The following is an 18,476-nucleotide window of genomic DNA, read 5'->3' on the forward strand; positions in this document are numbered from 1 at the left end:
AGCAGCATCACACAGTGACGATGCCCAGATGACCTGCGTCTGGTACCATCCGCATCAAGCCAGGGATGCCAGCGCGGCCAGACCCGCTCCGGTGTGCACAGAGCTGCTCCCCGCCGTGCCTGCCAGGTGTCCCGGGGTCGGGGACCATTATCCAGGCACGGTGCTAGATCCCGGCTGGCTGGCAGGCAGCTCCCTGCCCCGAGTGACACCTCCTTCCCGAGCAGTGGGGACGCAGCCGCAGAAACACCGCCCTTGCTCTGCGTGAGGTTTGTTAGCAGAGGCTCAGAGCGCCCCGGGGACCCGGGCTGGATGCCCGAGTACCTGCCGTACTGCGGATGTGCAGCACGGGGAATCTGTGGCAAAACCAACCCACTACCCACCCCCTCACCCAAACACACACACACCCCCCCAAAAGATATTTTTGCAGCACCACAGTCTTATGGACTCAGCTGGTTTATACCCAGACAAGTATCAATGCCATGATTAATTAAAAAAATGGAATATAACCCTACGGATAATGGAGACTTAACTGGTCTTTAGCATGTAAAAAGTTTCCAATTCCATCTTAAAAGCAAGAAGCAGAAAGACCTTAATTGCTTAACATGAGTCCACAAGAATGACAAACAATTTAACATCAGGAACTTTTATGTTCAGAGTAACAGTTACAAAGCTAGAACAAAGAGTGTTTTGCTCTCCTTCAAGTGCCAGCTCAACTTGGGTTACATTAACCTGACATTTTGAGCACTGAGTGCTCTAGTAAGAGAGTTTTTAATTAGAAGCAATATTGTTCCAACTTAAATATAGAAACCTATTTAGTGATTTCAATATGTGGATGTTCAAGGCCTATTTGCTTGGAATTACACTGGGATCCTGCACAACACTGAAAGGATTATCCCAGGTGTAGTAACCAAAATAGCAAAGTCACCTTCATCGTTCTCTCTTTCTAATAATGGCTCCCTTCAATTCATTTTTTTCCCCTCAGGCATATCTATGATGAATTTTTATTTATTTATGTATTAGAAATCAACTTTTATGTCTGATGTATCCTGCGGTGTAGCCAAGTACAGTACAGTAAATTTTCAGAGAAGGAAAGAAAAAAAAAGGCACATATGTTTATGTGAATGCATAAATAAAGACATTTGCTGGTCTAAACGAAGTAATGAAGAAATTTCTTTCCACACAAACAAAATACAGTTTATAAAATCCCACTTTCTAAAAGCCACTTTTAGGAAAGGTTTTTATTATTGAAAAATTATGTGATCAGGAGAGAATATAAAACTCTGGGATAATCACATTACCATAAAGAAGCTCCACACTACCCCACAGTATCTTCGTTTGATAGAGATCTCAAGATTTCTGTGATAACAGTCCAAGATTTAGAATTACAGTAGAAGGTATTTTGAGAGAGGTTAAATAATTATTATGGCTGGAGTCAGAAAATTTTTTAAGTGGATTGCATATGAATGCTGGGAGAATCTTGAAAGGCAGCAGGGAAAAAAAAATGCCTGGAAATCCTTTCATAATTAACATTATTTCCGACTTCCCAGTTTACTGATTGTGTGGATTCTGCTGAGAATTAGTTATGGATTTGTGATCTTCATCCAGTACGTAATTCAGTCTCCCTAAGGTTTAAAAGATTGAGGTACACTCAAAAACAGTTGGTGCAGAACATAATTATCTCTTAGTAGATTTCCTTGAGAGGAGCAAGTGACAGTAATCCCACCAGGAGCACACGAGCCACGTTTTTTCACCTTGGTCTGCTGAACCCAAACCTGTGCTTTGCTCCTTCAGCCTTTCACAACATATAGTGTGATCAATGCCCTTAGCTTACTTCAGCATCTTTGCCCTGAAACACTGAAGTTTGAACAGGAGAGTGGTGACAATGACCCTCCCAAGCAATGGGCACCCAGTGACCCCAAATTTCTGTAGAAGGTTCTGCCGCGCAGCATAAAACCCTATCTTTTCCCACATGTAAAGGGAGTAGATACTTTATTTTATCGAAGTGGTTAAAGGTACCATATGTACTCTTCTAAGATATGTATTAAGGACAAGAGATCTCCCTTTCAAAAAGCACATACATATTTAACCATACCAGTAACAGCAAGGCTCAGTAACTTCTGTACCTTACAGGCTGTATTAATCCTTCATCATTAAAAATATTATATGCAAGCTCAGAAAGAGGTATTTTACAATATTTGCTTCTGGACAAAGAAAGTGTCTTAATTAAAGAGTTGATGTATACTAATAATGCTTTACTTTCAAATATTTCTACTAAATTTCACATATTTTTTTTCAATTCCCTTGTGTTTAATTTATAAATTAACAATCCAATTTCTTTCAAAATAAAATTGCCTACTTCATGGAAATGTCAAAAATAATGGGTATGAAAAAGTAAACACATCTGATACGAAGCAGTAAAGAAATATTTTTCCACATATGGATATGCAAGGAAAATGATACCCTTCTGATAAGGGTAGTGCTCTGAACCCAACATAGAACACACAGTGAAGCTGGGTGTTCTAACTTCTTTCTTGCCCAAAATGCACCTCTTCCAAGGTAGTGAACAATTTTCCTAACGGGCAACAAGGAACTAAGAACTAGAATTTAAAAAAATATTTTTAAACCATTTTACAATTTTGGAACAAGTCTTGATATGAAGATGCACTTCTTGTTTACAAGAGAATTTCAACAGATAATTACTAATGCATGTTAGCGATTTTTCTTCCCCTTCCAAAGTTTAAAAAAAAATAAAAATCAACTATGGACATTATCCAATTTTATCTCTCAGGCTAATTTAACATGGCTGAACAACTGACTGCTAAATCACTGTCTATTAACTAGAACAGCATAGGTACGAATGACAAGAATAAAACACTCTGAATGACTGAACACAATAAATAGCAACTTCATGCAGCAAATTATGCTCTGAAAGCAATGGTAAAAGGGTGAAGATTAATACAGGAACCAGTATATTTTTCAATTTGCAGCTTTAACAGTTAAAAAGTAATATTAGGGAAAGTGGGTGTTGCAATTATTGCACACTGTCCACAATTCTCAACATATCTTTCTTTTGAAGAAACTTCTGATATTGGACAAGAAATAAAAATTGTAGACGGTAAGATATTTTTTTCAGATAATAAAAGTAAATAAACAATAGAAACTTCTACTTAATATCTTTATTTCTGACAAAAATTTCAACTTTTTGCCAAGCCTTAATCTCTCCCCGCTATCTCTCAGTAAAGTCATTTTTTGGTAAGCACAAAGTATGACAGCCATTACTGAGATGCACAGAGTAAAGGCAGAAATGACAGAGCACAAAACCAAGAGACATTATATATAATAAAGGAAGAGATCCACAGCAAAATTTCCCATTCCAGTGGTTACATTGAGAGGATCGAGGACCTCTCCTGGCCTCTCTTTATGGATGCTCAGCCAGCGGTAATGAAGGCTCACTGACACGAAGTACTCCAACTGGATCAGACCTGGCAGAAGCTGCCAATCCCACGCCTACACCCAACCCTTCACCCCACACTTAGTTCTCATGGTTTAAATATTTACCTACAAGTCTAAAAGTCTACAAACCACTCCTAAGACCTCCATGACTTGTTCCACTGCTGCTTCATATCTAGACTTCATACTTTTTAAGGAAGAGGGGCTGTGCATGCATGGAGTTATTTACTTGACTTATCAGCTGCCCTTTCACCAGGTGATGCAATGACTAGGCCACATTGTCATCAATCCCTTCTTTTAAGTGGAGGACTCAAAGTACTATGACTACCTTTAAAAGGCAGCCAAACCACTAAAAATTGCACTAACATTTAACTCAGCTAGATACTATACTACAACAAAGAAAATTACTCTAAGTGAAGCACTGTGATTCAGGAAACAAAATAATAATTGAAGCCAGTCAGAAATACATGATCAGTCTATAACACTATCAAGTTAGGTAGGGTATTAAATGCTTTCTCAAATGTAGTTTTTGCCAGAAGACAGATTTAAGATGCGAGATAATCCTTCTTTTTTTCTTCTAAACTCAAACTATTATTAACATTTTTTAAAAGATTATGTAAGACCTCAGACTTGCACGATAGTGATTCTCACTGTTTGAAGGTCCTGTGTAAGAAGGACTCCTCTGTGGAATAAGTACACAGACTGTTTCACGCTCTGCAGGCCTACTGATAATTAAAATTAGCCCTACAGCAAATTAGATACTTACTATAGTCATATAATAGATTATACAGAAGACAGAGATACTACATTTTTTATGGAGATCTCTGTTTATGTTAGTAGGCTGTGAATTGCTAGTTGAAATTATCTCAATGCTCAGTAAAGAAGCACCTTCGTTGTCCTTTGAGTTACCAGTCTCAAGTGCCTCATAAACACAAAAGTCACTCCAAACCATCACCATTACTCTAAGCCAGCAATTCCTCAAAAAACATTTGACTAAGGAGCAATACGTAAACACGAAATCCACCTCACTGCTGCTCACACTCAGCTTTCCTCTTACTCTCTGTTCATTCCACAGGCAACACGCATACCAAGCCAAGGAGCAAAATATTATTTTCTCACTCCGTTAGATGCTCTTAGTTACTTTTTAAATACACATAAATATTTTTGGTCTTTACAGGAGAGAACAAAGTGACTTGGAAACTCCCCCTGCTACACAAGCACTGCACAAGCTGGTAGGAGGTACACTCTTGCATAACACTGCACCTATGCACATCCTGATTCCCAGTGCCCAAAGTCATCCTCTTCCTTGGGAACTACAGTCTGCATCTTTCATTCTAGTAGGACTGCTAGCACTATTACTGAAAAAGGTAAGGAAAGTGTCCACATTTATGTATACAGTACTTACATTAGCGGATTTCCTACAGGAATTGTTTTTCTAAGAAAAAATTCCTTATTTCTCTCAAACGTGACCTTAAGTCAGTGAGGCACTCTTCTTAGAAAAGCAGTTTGGGTGTGGGGTTTTTTTAGGTTCAGCTCATTCTGTGGCACTGATGCAAATATAGAGGTTTTGGATATGAATTGGGATACAGAGACAAACTTTGGATGAAAGAGAAGCTGTGAATTTAATGAACCAAGTTTTTCAGATCCTCACTGAATTTAAAGCAGCTACTCACATTCTCTACACAACCTTGTGGCATGCAAACATCAAAAGAGGGTTTTGTGATTAATTTTTTTAATGGCTTTAGAGAAGTAGTCTTTTTCTTTTAGAAGTCATTGTTTATACGTCCAGAACTGCATTCCTTATATCAGAAGACCGAATCCCACAATCAATCAGACTTTGCAGACTCTTGTGTCCACGATCAAATCTTATTAGGGAAAACAGTATTCCCACAGAGAAATGAGGATCTGCCTGCAAAGATAGAACTGCAGGGCTAAGACCAGAGCTGTCATCTGGTAAGCACTGGCTTTCATTATAGTGCAAGAATGTTATCTCGTCTGGATAAAAAAAAAAACATTTCCTCTGGCTGGAATGACAAACCCCTTTGAAAATGTTAGATTACCTCATCATAGATTTAATTGCTGTTGCTAATCAGGAAGAAAAGAAAACACAGGAAACAAAGAAATATCTTCGAATTGTATGAGGTATGTCTAATCAAAAAAAGACCATAACATGGTACAATATCATAAATTAAAGAACAGCCAGAATTCTGCCTTAAAAAAATCCTTCATGCGAGGGAAACCAGAAGTTAAAATTTAACACTGGAGAGAACAATCCTATTTTTATTTTTTTTTTCAATTGACAAAGACATTTTATCTGCATTTCTAATACTGTCAAATTAAATATTTTTCATTTTTGTTTTATATTTACAAATAGAAACTGACAAGCCACTAAGTAAGATTTATTGCTTACTTTCCTGTACCTGACTGCCTTTCCCAGTAGGGTAAGGAATTAATATTTCAGTGCAAAAGCAGAAAATGAGAGCAGAAAAATGAACAGGGACAGGCTGCTTTGCTGCTCTTCAGTACACTGAGTAGAAATCCTTTCAGTGTAACATATGTTAGTTTAGGTTTAAAGTGATCTGCTAACAAAAGAGAACTTTCTTAGAATAACTTGATCCAATACCTTCTTCCCTGAAACACAACCCAAGATTTTTGCTATGCTTACATTTGCTTAATTTTCACAAGGAAAGATTAGAAATGCTACAAAGATTGCAGTGTTCCACCCAAAATACTTGAAATAGCCTAACTGAATTCTTCTATAATTTGAAACCATTTCCTGTAACATATTTTCAGTGCTCATGACACCTGGATGAGTTACCCAGCTGCTGACACTAATTTAGCAGCAATTATTGGCTTTACAATTACTGTCATCTTGACACTTACCCTGACCAAGGTAAGTCAGTTATGAATTATCTGTTCTATCAGGTGAGGAAACAGTTAATAACATTCCTGGAAACAAGCGTTGGGATGAGTCATGACAGTGTGGTAAGAAGTATTGACAGAAGGAGCCCAATGGACTTCATTTAGGACCTTCACAGCTGTAGTTATATTTATTGTACACCTAGATCCAGAAGTGCCAGGAGCATGTTTTGAGCATTTTTCCCAGAAAACAGTCTGGGTCCAAGAGGAACTTGCCAGCTCTGTGCCAGTCATGCTCTTGCTGGACCTGAGCAGAGCACATGTGAAATGCCACATCAAGGCATGAGACCACCTCCAAACGAACATCTCCACTCAAGGCTACACCTGCAGGGGTCAAAGTCAAGCCAGAACTAATCAGCCCGACCGCACATGCCGACGTCTGAATCAGCATCATGCTCTTCAGCACTCTGAGTTTTGGGAAGACTTTCTCGACTGCAAGTGTAGCATCAGATGCAAAGCATTTTTGCCCATCAGTACCACTTCTCTCAGAGCTAATAAGCTTCCACCCAATCCCCAGGACCAGAGGGCCACTGACGGCCAAGTGGAGCAGTCCTGGCTCTCCTGAGGTTGCACCAACCTGGAGCTTAGAAGCTTGGCTGGATGCAGGAAGTTTCCCTACTACAGAAACAAGGAGGTGCTTTTGCACTAAACACCCTGAAGCATCTCACGTGTCCTGTGCTGCCCGAGCCGAACCCACCAACAGGGCATCGGAGGCACAGTCAGCCCAGAGGACGCACTGGAAATTTCAATACCACAGTTTCCATAAAAGCACATAAAAGTGAAGGAAACAAAGAGCGCTTTAGCTCCTTTACAAAGCACGGTTTGTCACACCTTCACACGACAATATTGACCTGACGAAGCAGCATTTTGTTTTATTGAGAAATTAAACAAGCCACCCCCTCCCTGGAGATCAGCAAAACATTGGGTTTGTATCCCATTGGGATGCTGGCAGAGGGAGCACAAGTTAAGCTGTTACACAGCGCAGGGGCATCTTGGGGTTAGGAGATGTCAGAAATCCCAGGAAAAGGACTAAATTTAAACAAAAGTCAGTTTGGGAAATAATCTCAGATGCTCTCATTAAAATTCTCAGAGCAGCACCAGTTTTCATACAAATCTCTCCCTCACACATAAACCCAATATCACAGCTGTATAAAGCAGGAGGAACCTTTCACTTAAAAATAATGACAATCTGCAGCCTTTCCCACAATCCTGCTCAGCATCTACTGTCATTCAGTGCTGGGCTGGAAGGTGTTAAACAGTTTTCAGTGGAGAGAGAGCCTAGAAAATATAGATCCTGTCGTAAAAAGGGACTTTCCCAATCTAAGGCTGAAACCCCCACAGGGGAGTATTTATAACGAGATCTTCAGTACAGGAATCAAAGCTTATATTGGGCACATCATCTGTGCGAGCAGCAGGCACCAGAGCGCTCAAACCTTGCGAAAGCTCTTGGCACCCAAGATGACGTGGCAATTCAGGAAGGTGCACACAAGTTTGCAGCTTTAGAAAATCGTTATTGTAGAAGTATGAAATAACCTTACTGGAGAGACTCAGGCAGCTTTTGGTATCTGTGATCAACAACTCTCTCTCACCTGCAAACTGCTAGAGCAGTAACATGTCTTTTTCACAACTCGAGGATAAAACAAGCACAGGTAAGCCTTTAGATTTGTACTGCCATTTTCAGAATAATCCAGTATGCTGGTCACCAGCTCACAGAAGCAAATCCACTATAAAAAGATGCTTATTACAAAAATTAAATTACATTTCTGAACAAAACCACCCCACCATAAATTAAAAAAGTTCCTTCTTTTATTCAATTAACCTTTTTTTGTTATGGTTTCACTGATGGCAAGAAAACTAATTTTATTTTCTAGCTAATCATTGTACCAAAGAAATCACATAGTACCATAAAGAGTCCTCCCGTGTAGAAAAGACTATAGAGAACTTAATCAAACAGAAGTAACAGGATTAGTAAGAGATTTCCAGATTTAATCCAAATGCACATAGCAACAAACACAAACCCCCTCAAGTTATCAGCAGTAGCTAAAATATGTAACTACTTCAGTTTTCTTTAACTGAATAATTTCTAAGTAGATATATTGTGTTTGAAAATCTTATTTTGGGAAGGCCAATAATAAATGGTAAAAACTGGCAGAAAGAAGGCAAGGCATAAACCAAAAAAATATTAATGTACAGTAACTTATACACATCTGACTTACGCTTTAAAATTGGAATGAAGGAAGCAATTGCTAAATAACTGCAGAATTAAAAAAAATCATAAAGGAAGAGTTTGTTCCTGTTATATTTAGTTATTTCCTTTTGCGCTATTCATGTGTATTTAAGATTGCTTACACAGACATAAACTCCAAGAACTATTTAACAGGAAGAACTTTTAGACCACAAGAGAAAAAGTAGCTGCTAATTTCTCTACTAATGTCAAGAAAGCAATAGTTTTTTTAAAGGTTATTTATACTTGAACAATTAAAAGCTTAGCTACATCCCATTAGTACCTGGAAAGCTCATGAACCGACCATTTAATAATATCTCTGTTGCAATAATTGAAGAAAAGGTGATGACAAAAGTAGTAACCAAACTTCAACAACTACCTGTAATACAAGGAATCTGCTAGGTATAAAAGTCTTTAAGAATTCCTCACCCCAAACTAAGGAACTCTCAGCAGCCTTGATTTTTCAAGAGGTGCAACACACAGCACACAGAGTGAGTAACGAGTTGGATTTGCTGCATGTGTGCACATCAACTGTGCGCTGGCAGCTGGCTCCCCAGGCACAAACCACAGGTAACAAGACTCACACCTGCAAAAGCTCCACTCAAATGCTAGGATTTTGAAATCCCACACCACCCCAAATAAATACATAAATTAGGAAGCAGCTCAATGTCAGTAAATCACTGTCAAAGATTTGGAATGCCAGTCTTGCATCCTGTCAGCAGCAGAAAGCCTGGAATCCCAGATCTCCAGTCAAATAAAGCATGTGTTTCTAGCAAGGGCAGATGGCAAACTGGCAGGCATTAAAACTGTCAGCAGCCCATGACGGAGGAGTGAACCCACACCTAAGAGCAAGTGGAAACTTTAAATCTCTGGTTTTGCCCGACATCCATGTAACTAGAGCAGGACATTAACCCATTATACATGTATTAACACTATGGCACCTCTTGCTCTGAACAACAGGTAGCCCTGAAAGAGGCACCAAAAACTGCACAACTAAAAGATGAACAGACACTATCACTAAAAAACTCCTTCCCAAAACCCTTCCCCATCCCCAGCAAACCAAACCCCCATAAACCCTGCACAAGTCCAATATTCAAATGCTTGGATACTGGTCAGGGACACTGTCAGCCCTAGAAGCAACTTGTAGACTAACACCAGGCAAGGATGTCAGGAGCACAGAACATGCCAAGTATTTAGTGCTCCGTTCTTCTACAGTTCTACAGTTAAGAAAGATTATACATGTATTTGAAAATATATTAGGTGTAAGTACATACGAATGGAATTAGAAATACAGCATATACAATGCAAACTCATTATATTGTGAAGAGATACAGAAAACATCTGGATGTCATCTTAGAGGTTCGTGTTTTTCCTGATTAAGGAAACAGCTGCCTTAGTAAAATTACTCATATCCACCACTAATGAAGAGTATCTTTTAGCACAATTCCTCTGTTAAGCCACAAGCATCTGCTTCCTAATTTTCTTTTTATTTAATCTTGTGTACCCAGCCCAAGTGCTGTAACAACAAATTTAAATAGCTGCCTCATTTTGCGTGTCTCAAGCTATCCTATCTAAACAAAGAACAGCACTTTGCATATGAGACTCTCCTTTCAAGCAGGTGACCGTTGAGAGGTGATTTGCAACACCATCTGTGTGGAAGCAGGGGGTGGGGTGGAGGAGTCTAATAAACTTTGCATGGTGAATCAGTAATTACATAGTTACTGTAGCATAAAGTACTAACAGAAGATTCATTCCTGGCTCTTGTAAATTTGACTGTATCTTCTAATTGCTATACCAGTATATGATTTAGAGTGATGCCTTCACTCTAAAGTACACTCCTAGACCATGATGGCAGGTACAGAAAATGCTAAAATCACTTTGTGTAGGTAAAAGATATTCTATTTGGTTTTTTAATGGTAACTCAACAGCAACTGCTTCTGCCAGTGCTATGTGATACTTGTTCCAGCTGTTAATGGAAAGATTTTTAAATGATGCTTATCAAATATATAAGTATAACAACGTGAACAGGATACCAAGTATGCCTACTTTAATTGTTCTTCTGCTAATTTTTTTTTCCTAACTTCATTTGCTCACTTTAATATTTTACTCCAACACCAGAATAATAGCTTAATGAAATGACTCTCAACAGCTGGAATCAAAAGGGTCCTTGGGCAAAAGAGCCCAAGGATCAGGATGTCCCATATTCTGCCATCTTCCATGATCTGACCACTAGCTAATGGGCACATACCTGCAGAACAAACCTGGTCAGCTTGCTAAGCCAACAGAATAAAAGAATTTTGAGGGGGACCAGAAAAAAAAGAGTAAGAGTGGTATTGCTCAATCACCACCTAGTCTCAATCTGACATCATCACAGGTATTTTAAGTCAGGCATTTATATCACTTAGAGGCCAGTCCTAAAATAGTTAAAATTTATACTGAGAATGTCTTCAGACCAGGTAGCACAGAGTAGCTCTTCTCCAGCCAGCTCAGGGTTTGTTCGTTCTGCAGAGAGTTACTCCTGTTGCTGTAGAGCAGTTATGGTGGGTCTGCAGTGGTAGCGCTGTGGCCCCAAGAAAGAAAAGGTTTCCTTTTCCCAGCTGTTTTCACATTAAGTGCTCCAGATCAGCCAAGGGGCCAGCTTTTCATGAAGCTGCAAGTCAAAGTTCACAGAATGACAGAATAGTTGAGGTTGGAAGGCACCCTTGGAGGGATATCTGGAGCTCCTGTGGTCCAATCCCCCCCCGGCTCAAATGGAGTCACCAAGAGCCAGTTGCCCAGGATCATGTCCAGACAGCCTTTGCATATCTCTAAGGATGGAGACCACACAATCTCTCTGGGCAACCTGTGCAGTGCTCAGTCACCCTCACAGTAAAAACATGTTTCCTGATGTTCAGAGGAAATCTCCTGTGTTTCAGTTTCTGCTGAAAGTTTTATATCAATGTTATCGATACATTGCGACACAGCATTAGGGCATGTACAGGGCAGTGTTATAGTATGGTCCTAAGTGACTTTTGTCCAAGCTATAGCTTCAGTAGCATTTGGAACTATTTATCCACAAGAGTCTCCTCTTGTAAGGTAGCAGTGGCTTGCTTTAGGAAGAAGCAAGCAGTAAACTAATAATAATAACAATAAGAACAACTACTAATAACTAGCGAACTACATGCAATGCAGGTGACAAAAGGATTAGGATAAGGAACAAAGCAGGATGAGAATCCAAACTAATAAATTTGAATACCGAAGTTTTAAAAACAAGTCATGACGTTGGGCACAGAATTTAGAGTTCCAGGCTTCATACAGTCTTCATTAAACACAAAAAGCTTAAGCACTTTCATTTGTGTTAAAGTTTACTCTAATGTCCTTTACCAGAGATCTCTGTTCCTCTTCATGAATGGGCAATTCCACTGACCATTATTTTCATGTGTTCATGGATACAATAAGAATAAATCAAAAAATACTCTTTTAGAGTGTTAAACATATTACTTGTTAAACATGTATCAAATATAATGAGTATTCACTGAAAATTAATGTTGTCTATTAAGGCTGTCCCATGTTTAAACAGTAAAGCGCTTCTTTTAATCCTTATACTAGGATTGAGGCCGACAACAAGAATTTCCAGATTTTGTGATCTCAGATACTGGAAGCATCATAAATATCATAAAAAGTAAAATGATCACAAGTACAAAGACAGTGCCAACTGTCCTTCTGTTAGATTTACAGCATGGATCACTTAGGAGCAAGCCATTTGATCATAAAACTCCCTCATTGATCTTTCTCTGGCACCAGCATCTACAGAGCACTTCTACTTCACTTCTGCTTTTATATGTAAGGAAAAGGAACTAAGAGTTTTATTTGTTCGTGCCCTAATGTTTCAGTCGTTTCTCAGATTACAAGTAACTATTGATAACTGTCACAACCACTAAAATCATAGAAACTACTTCTTTCATTTATTTTGGTAAATTCAATTAAAAACAATGGGATTGAGAACGTGCCATTTGGGTAAATTCAGCTTGGATTTGCAACTGTGCAAAGAGCTTAGCTTGACTCTGTGACAGGCGAGTTTTGTAACACTAGCAGTGGCATTGATGATGCATTCCTAGGTAATAATTTTTCAGGAGAGAGGAACATGTTAAAGTTTAGCATACTCTGCAGGTTCCTTCATCTGACACACCATCTAGCTGGCTTTATATGTGAGGCACATAACAAGAAAAAATTTCTTTTGTATAGCAGGAAAAGATGATGGTTTCTTAACTCGGTGCTTTCTTTCTCATTGTTGAGATTTCTCTGAAAGACAACAGTCACTGACTTGTCTGATGAATAACAGGAATATCCAAAATGAGTCTAAATAAAGTGATTGTGTATTTTCTTTAAATCGAATATAAGAAATATGAACTCTTGTAGTTCTTTTTATGTAAGCCAAATGGCAGGCTTCAAGAGACAAGAACTCTGATTTAAGAAGCTGCTTTTATGTTGCAAGTTAAACCATCAGGCAGACTAATTCAATTCCTTTCTGTTTACTGTAAGACTATTTCTCTTACTGGACAAGCCATAAAACTAAAGTGACTAAAATATAAGGAGGCAAGCAGACACTTCCAATTCTTAAGAGTCAGAAATAAGTGCTCTCTCTGACTCAAGAGCAGTGCTGCCAGCAAGTAATAAATTTATGAGCAATTCAACTCCTTCTCTGAATTCCCTACAGTTAAAACTTTTTTTACAGTTAAACCTCAAAATCATTCCTATAATTAAACAGCTATAAGATGTTCTCTCCAGAGATTAACACTATTTTTGAATGCAGTGTATATTTGGAGGAAATAATGGTTAGAAGTATTAATAAATATTTCAAGTATGCATATTAGCATATATAGGCATCATCACATTGCTTTCCATTCCCTGACTTGAAGCAAGGGGAAAGAAAAAAAAGAGAGAGTCATGTAAACTCTCTCTGTTTTTACCAAAGCTCATGACATGGCTTTAGAGTTTTTATTGTTCAACCGAACACTTCACATCGCCAGTCCTAGAGAGAATACTTTGCAGGTTTCACTATATTATTTTTATATTTAATGGTATAAAAATTAAAACATTGCTGTAACTATAATTTTAAATTGGAATTAGATGTAAAAAAGGTCTTAAAAGTATGATTTAGAAAAGGGGCATCTTAGCTCCAGCTACACTCATTTCATCTGTCACCAGCTGTCATAGTCTGTCAAGAGCAAACAGGCTGAGCAAGGAGGTCTTCTTGCTGTCTCAATAAGTATTTACTTTTGCCCCTGGGTCAGTTAATAACCATATTAAGTTAACACACAACCTTCCAGCAAATCAGAAAGGCTGATGGCATTTAACATTGGAGTTAAGTCTGCCCAGGCAAGTACCATGCCCATAGTCTCCTGCAGCCGTGTGGCAACGTTTATCCAGGGTATCTCAGCAGTTATTGATCTTGCCTGGAATCAGGCAGATTATTTGTTCTTCCCTCTAGAATATAAATGGAAATAAAAGCAACTCTTGAGAGAAAAGACTGAGCACAGACTGAATGATGTTTGTAAGAGACACCCTACGAGCAGCAAACGCTGATGAGAAGGTTTGAGTTATTCACTGGTTTTGCATGATAAAAGGAAAGAGATTGAAATTGTCTGTATACTGTGAATAGTGTTTTTAAGAACAAGTTGGGGAAAATAGCATCTTTTAAGAAATAGCATTGTGAGCTGCTGACTTTGTTCTGCAGCTGTTGGTTTGAAGAAAACAAAATAGAGTTTTCAAAGAAAAATGGAAGAGAATGAAGTTCCCAGCATACCCTTTTCACGTGATGTTCCTGAGGATCTACTGGACTGTAAAATTATCTAGTTGTGCTTGCAAAAATTAAGGACAACTTGCCCCCCAAGGGACAACATGACTTTAAAGCACTAACTCGACTGAACCAGCCTCCAAAACCAACTAGTGTGGTTATTTTGCTTTGCCTGCAAAAGCAGATGATTGCCTAAAGGTTGAAGAAAAGAAACAAACAAATCTGAAGAACATCTAGTTCTTCAGATTAACTAGTTAGAGAGCCCTTTCAGTAGTTCAATGCATCTGAATCACAAGAAACAACAGAACCGGTCCTTGATGCCAGAAGGAAGATTGCTTTCTGTCAACTGAAGGTTGACTTTACTCCAGTAACACTGCTGTTGGAACCATCTCCCCTGTTTGCTTTAGAGTTTTGTCAGTTTACATAAGTTTGGTTTTTTTGAACGATAAAACAAGCTTTTGAACCTTCATGTATCTGAATGATGACAGTCCCCTCATACTGTACTCTCTTAATTATCAACTATTTGAAGAAGTTATCAAGGTCAGGTGAGTTAACGCAAGCAATCAAAGGTGTTGAGTGAAGAACATCAGAACTGAACACATCAAACAAAATCCAAGTTCTTCAGAATACCTTACCACCTCCTGACCTCTCATATATGTTATGCTTTACTAGAAAATTAAACAGCAAGATAGCTGGCCATCTGTGGGAATACAAAAGTGTATTATTTGTTGACAAAAGACTTGCAATGTAAACAGTGAGCTAAGAAACTGAATCTGCTGTTTAAATACATCCTAAACTAGGATGAAGGAAAGAAAGTAAGATTTATATGAAATACTGGCACTATATACTATTCCTCTTTCTCACCTTTGAAATCTTCATAGAAGTGATTTTATTCCTCCTCTTCCCAGTCCTTGGCTTAATAAAAGTTTCCCTATTTCTGTGCATTTAGCCCTATGCAAAAAGAACCCTTATATTTACTGATTTGAGGAAAAGAAAGATTTGCCTTTCAAATGTGTCATGACAGCTCTGTTTAGGGTCAAAGACTTGCCAAAAAACCAAATTCCCCTTGGCATCCGTTGTGCTGGAGTGGCACAGGATTTTCATGTGAACATCTTTTCCAAATTCCTTCTCAATCATTTGCACATAGGGTGCAAATACAGTCTGCATATGGCAGAGGCAAGCTTTTGGCACAGGAGAGACAGGAATTGCACTCATTTATCAACCACAACATTTATCAACATTATTCAACTGTTGCATTTTACAAACAAATGGCACGCAAAAAGCATGTGGATTCCTGCAATTTCCAATGGATCTAGTAAAAAGCTCCCTCCTTATCTTTCCTTTCAAATCTTTCAGATTTGTGTTGCTTGAAAAGCACAAGGAATAGATCCTGCCAAATAAATACACAGGCAAATTAGCACTCTCCATAAATTGATCCCAGGAGTTCATGCTAACTTAAAGCCATTGAACCTTGTTTGTATCTGTTTCAGATTTGATCTGCTGAGCAAGATGTATTGGTAAATCCAAAGGAGACTAAGAGGATATCTGTTTCTCCTGCAGCAAAGATGCCATTATCTGTTCCTCTTGCTGGAGGCATGAAGGGCATGCAAGAACAGCAACGATGTCTGCTTCTGATTTTAGGCATTCAATTTTCTCAATGATTTTCAGTTAGCTTGAAGCAGTAGGACTTGTACACGGCACAAAGCAGTGTTTTGTAATGAATCTCTAATCTGATCCTTTGAATGGCAAATTGGATGAGCAACTTGCCCAATTTCATCATAAACTTCTGTTCACTTGATTTGTATTTAAAATACTTAGAATTAATTAATTCTTACATATTCTTTAATAGAAGTAATTTAAATTTTTGCAAAAAGATACAAAAGTAGAAGCATTCTTTGCTAAAGTCAGATTTAGGAACCTTAGTAGTTGCCAACAGAAGGAAAAACACAGGAATCTACTGGATGGTTTATGCTTTTATCTTCTCTAAGTTAATAAGGAGAAGACATTATCATCTACTTAACTCCCAACTTAATGAAAAATAACCTCGGGATCAGACTGTCTATGGAGACAAAGCACAAAATGGAATCTTACGTAAATAGCTAAACCATGTGAAAGGTTTAGATGAAGAAATAAAGAGAGTTACTCCATGCCCAGAGTAAAATGCAAGTACACACTATTTTTGGCTGTACCTTTTGGGGAGAAAAAAAGATCAGTATGATGATTCAGTAACATTTATTACTTATCACCTAATGGAACTTTTATAATACATCCACAAAGAGAATATACTTTCTCAAATATTTTACATAGCCTAGAATTAAAGGGGGGTAAACTAATGCCGATCTACTCCCACTGTCAGCACTGACTTGAGATATTTTAATGTTGCTTTCACGTGCAGAAATAAGTCAAATTCTCTGCTGTAAAATTATACATAAGGATTATTCTTTACATATGGATAATATGTTTGCAACAATCTCAACATTGCTTGCAAATGGCTCCGCACAACCCTGTATTTAACCATATGTTGTACATTTTCTATTAAATTTGCAGAACAGAACAATCCCACTAACTCTTCAGGCAATACGGTTTCACTCTCCTTTTATTCTGCTTTACTGTTGCAATTGAATTTGGTGCTGCAAAATGACAGAACTGAATACCAAGATAAATGAAAGAGACAAATGTCTTGGAGACTGAAGTCCTTTGCAGATGCATGGTGACTCTGGACGGACTGTTAATAGTATATCATTTCTTCTGTATAGTATATTAACCCACATGCAAAGAATTCTTCTTTCAGGTCTATCTAGAGCTGCTGCGCAAAAGGAAAGCCCCCACACTAGTATTTCTGGTAGACATGCCCTCTCCAACTGTTGTGTGGAACCTCAATCAAGTGAAACTGCAGGAGCTGGTTGAGAGCCAAATCTTCAGAACAAACAAACCAGCTCTCTCTCAGCTGCTTGAATTCTACTTAATAATATAGCTCACAAGCTCATGTCAAACACACCAGCTGTTACAATCACAATAAGATACTATTTAGCTCTCATTATCATCCATTTTCCTTTCTAACAGTTTACCAGCTTTAGCATCAGACTACAGTAGTCTGGAGGTGAGCTGGGGTTTTGGTTAAAATTGATGTAACGAGCGACAAAGCTTTTTGCTTTAGTTATTTCTAAACTCAATGCATGAATTCAAAAACATGTCAAATAAGTTTGCCATAGGACAAACCAAATTTTTTTGCCGTCTTGAAAAATCCACCCGAACAAATGCCTTTTAGATATGCAAAAGGGAAAACTCTAAAAAGAGAAGACTGTGTTACTGTACAGGTCAGAGTTCTAAACTCATGTTTCTCAGACCAAAATCAGCGCTCTGGCTCCTGGTTTCATAGCAGGCTCGGTTACAGCAGCTGCAGCAGGCTCTCACCAGAGCTGCTCTGTCCCCCTGCTGCGGAAACTCACACTGGTGACAGACATCTGAAACATACCCACTGCTGAGCTCCAGCAGACAGCAATTCACTGAAATAATGTAAATTGCCACTATTTTCACTTTGCATTAGTAAAGTAGCCTGAGGGTCTTTTATTATGAGGCACAAAAATTGTTGGTGATGGCAGCTGATTGTGTGCCTGGTGTACAGAGGCTCCACAAGGCTTCAGGTTCCCAGTCGTGGTATCAGTTACTCTGAAGCAGAGAGGGGAGAGAAGGAAAACCAAGAAGCAAAACTTGAATTAAGAGCAAGACTGAAAATCAACATCTCTTACCATTCTTTGACATTTCCTCAGTATTTTGTGTGGGGCCAGCTTGAGAGGCAGAGCTGCACAGAGCGGCTGAGCAAACAGCATTGGGAGAAAGGGGACAGAAGTATTAGGAACGGGGAAGCTTCTGGAGTACAGGGAACCTGTTTAACAGACATGGGTTTCATCAACAGTGACAGTGTAATTGCACCACAGGAACTTAAGGGACAGAAATAGAAGACTGAAGAGCAGTCTGCTTGGAACAGCAGAAGAACAGACTACATCAAAGAAAATCTTAGGAGTCAAGGTTATCTCCAGAATGTGAATCCACAGGGATGCTGTAGCACATTTTGATGCAGCTAGCACAGAAACAGAATAGCATTAC

At 38.6% G+C, this 18,476-nt stretch overlaps 1 protein-coding gene across 1 annotated transcript in view; it reads right to left on the reverse strand.

Annotated features, from left to right (window-relative positions):
- Window positions 1-18,476, reverse strand: part of MAN1A1 (mannosidase, alpha, class 1A, member 1) — a 134,769-nt gene that overhangs the window by 56,131 nt on the left and 60,162 nt on the right. The window lies entirely within an intron of this gene.

Source organism: Calidris pugnax, unplaced genomic scaffold (assembly GCF_001431845.1).
Source record: "Calidris pugnax isolate Ruff unplaced genomic scaffold, ASM143184v1 scaffold31, whole genome shotgun sequence".
Taxonomy (NCBI): domain Eukaryota; kingdom Metazoa; phylum Chordata; class Aves; order Charadriiformes; family Scolopacidae; genus Calidris; species Calidris pugnax.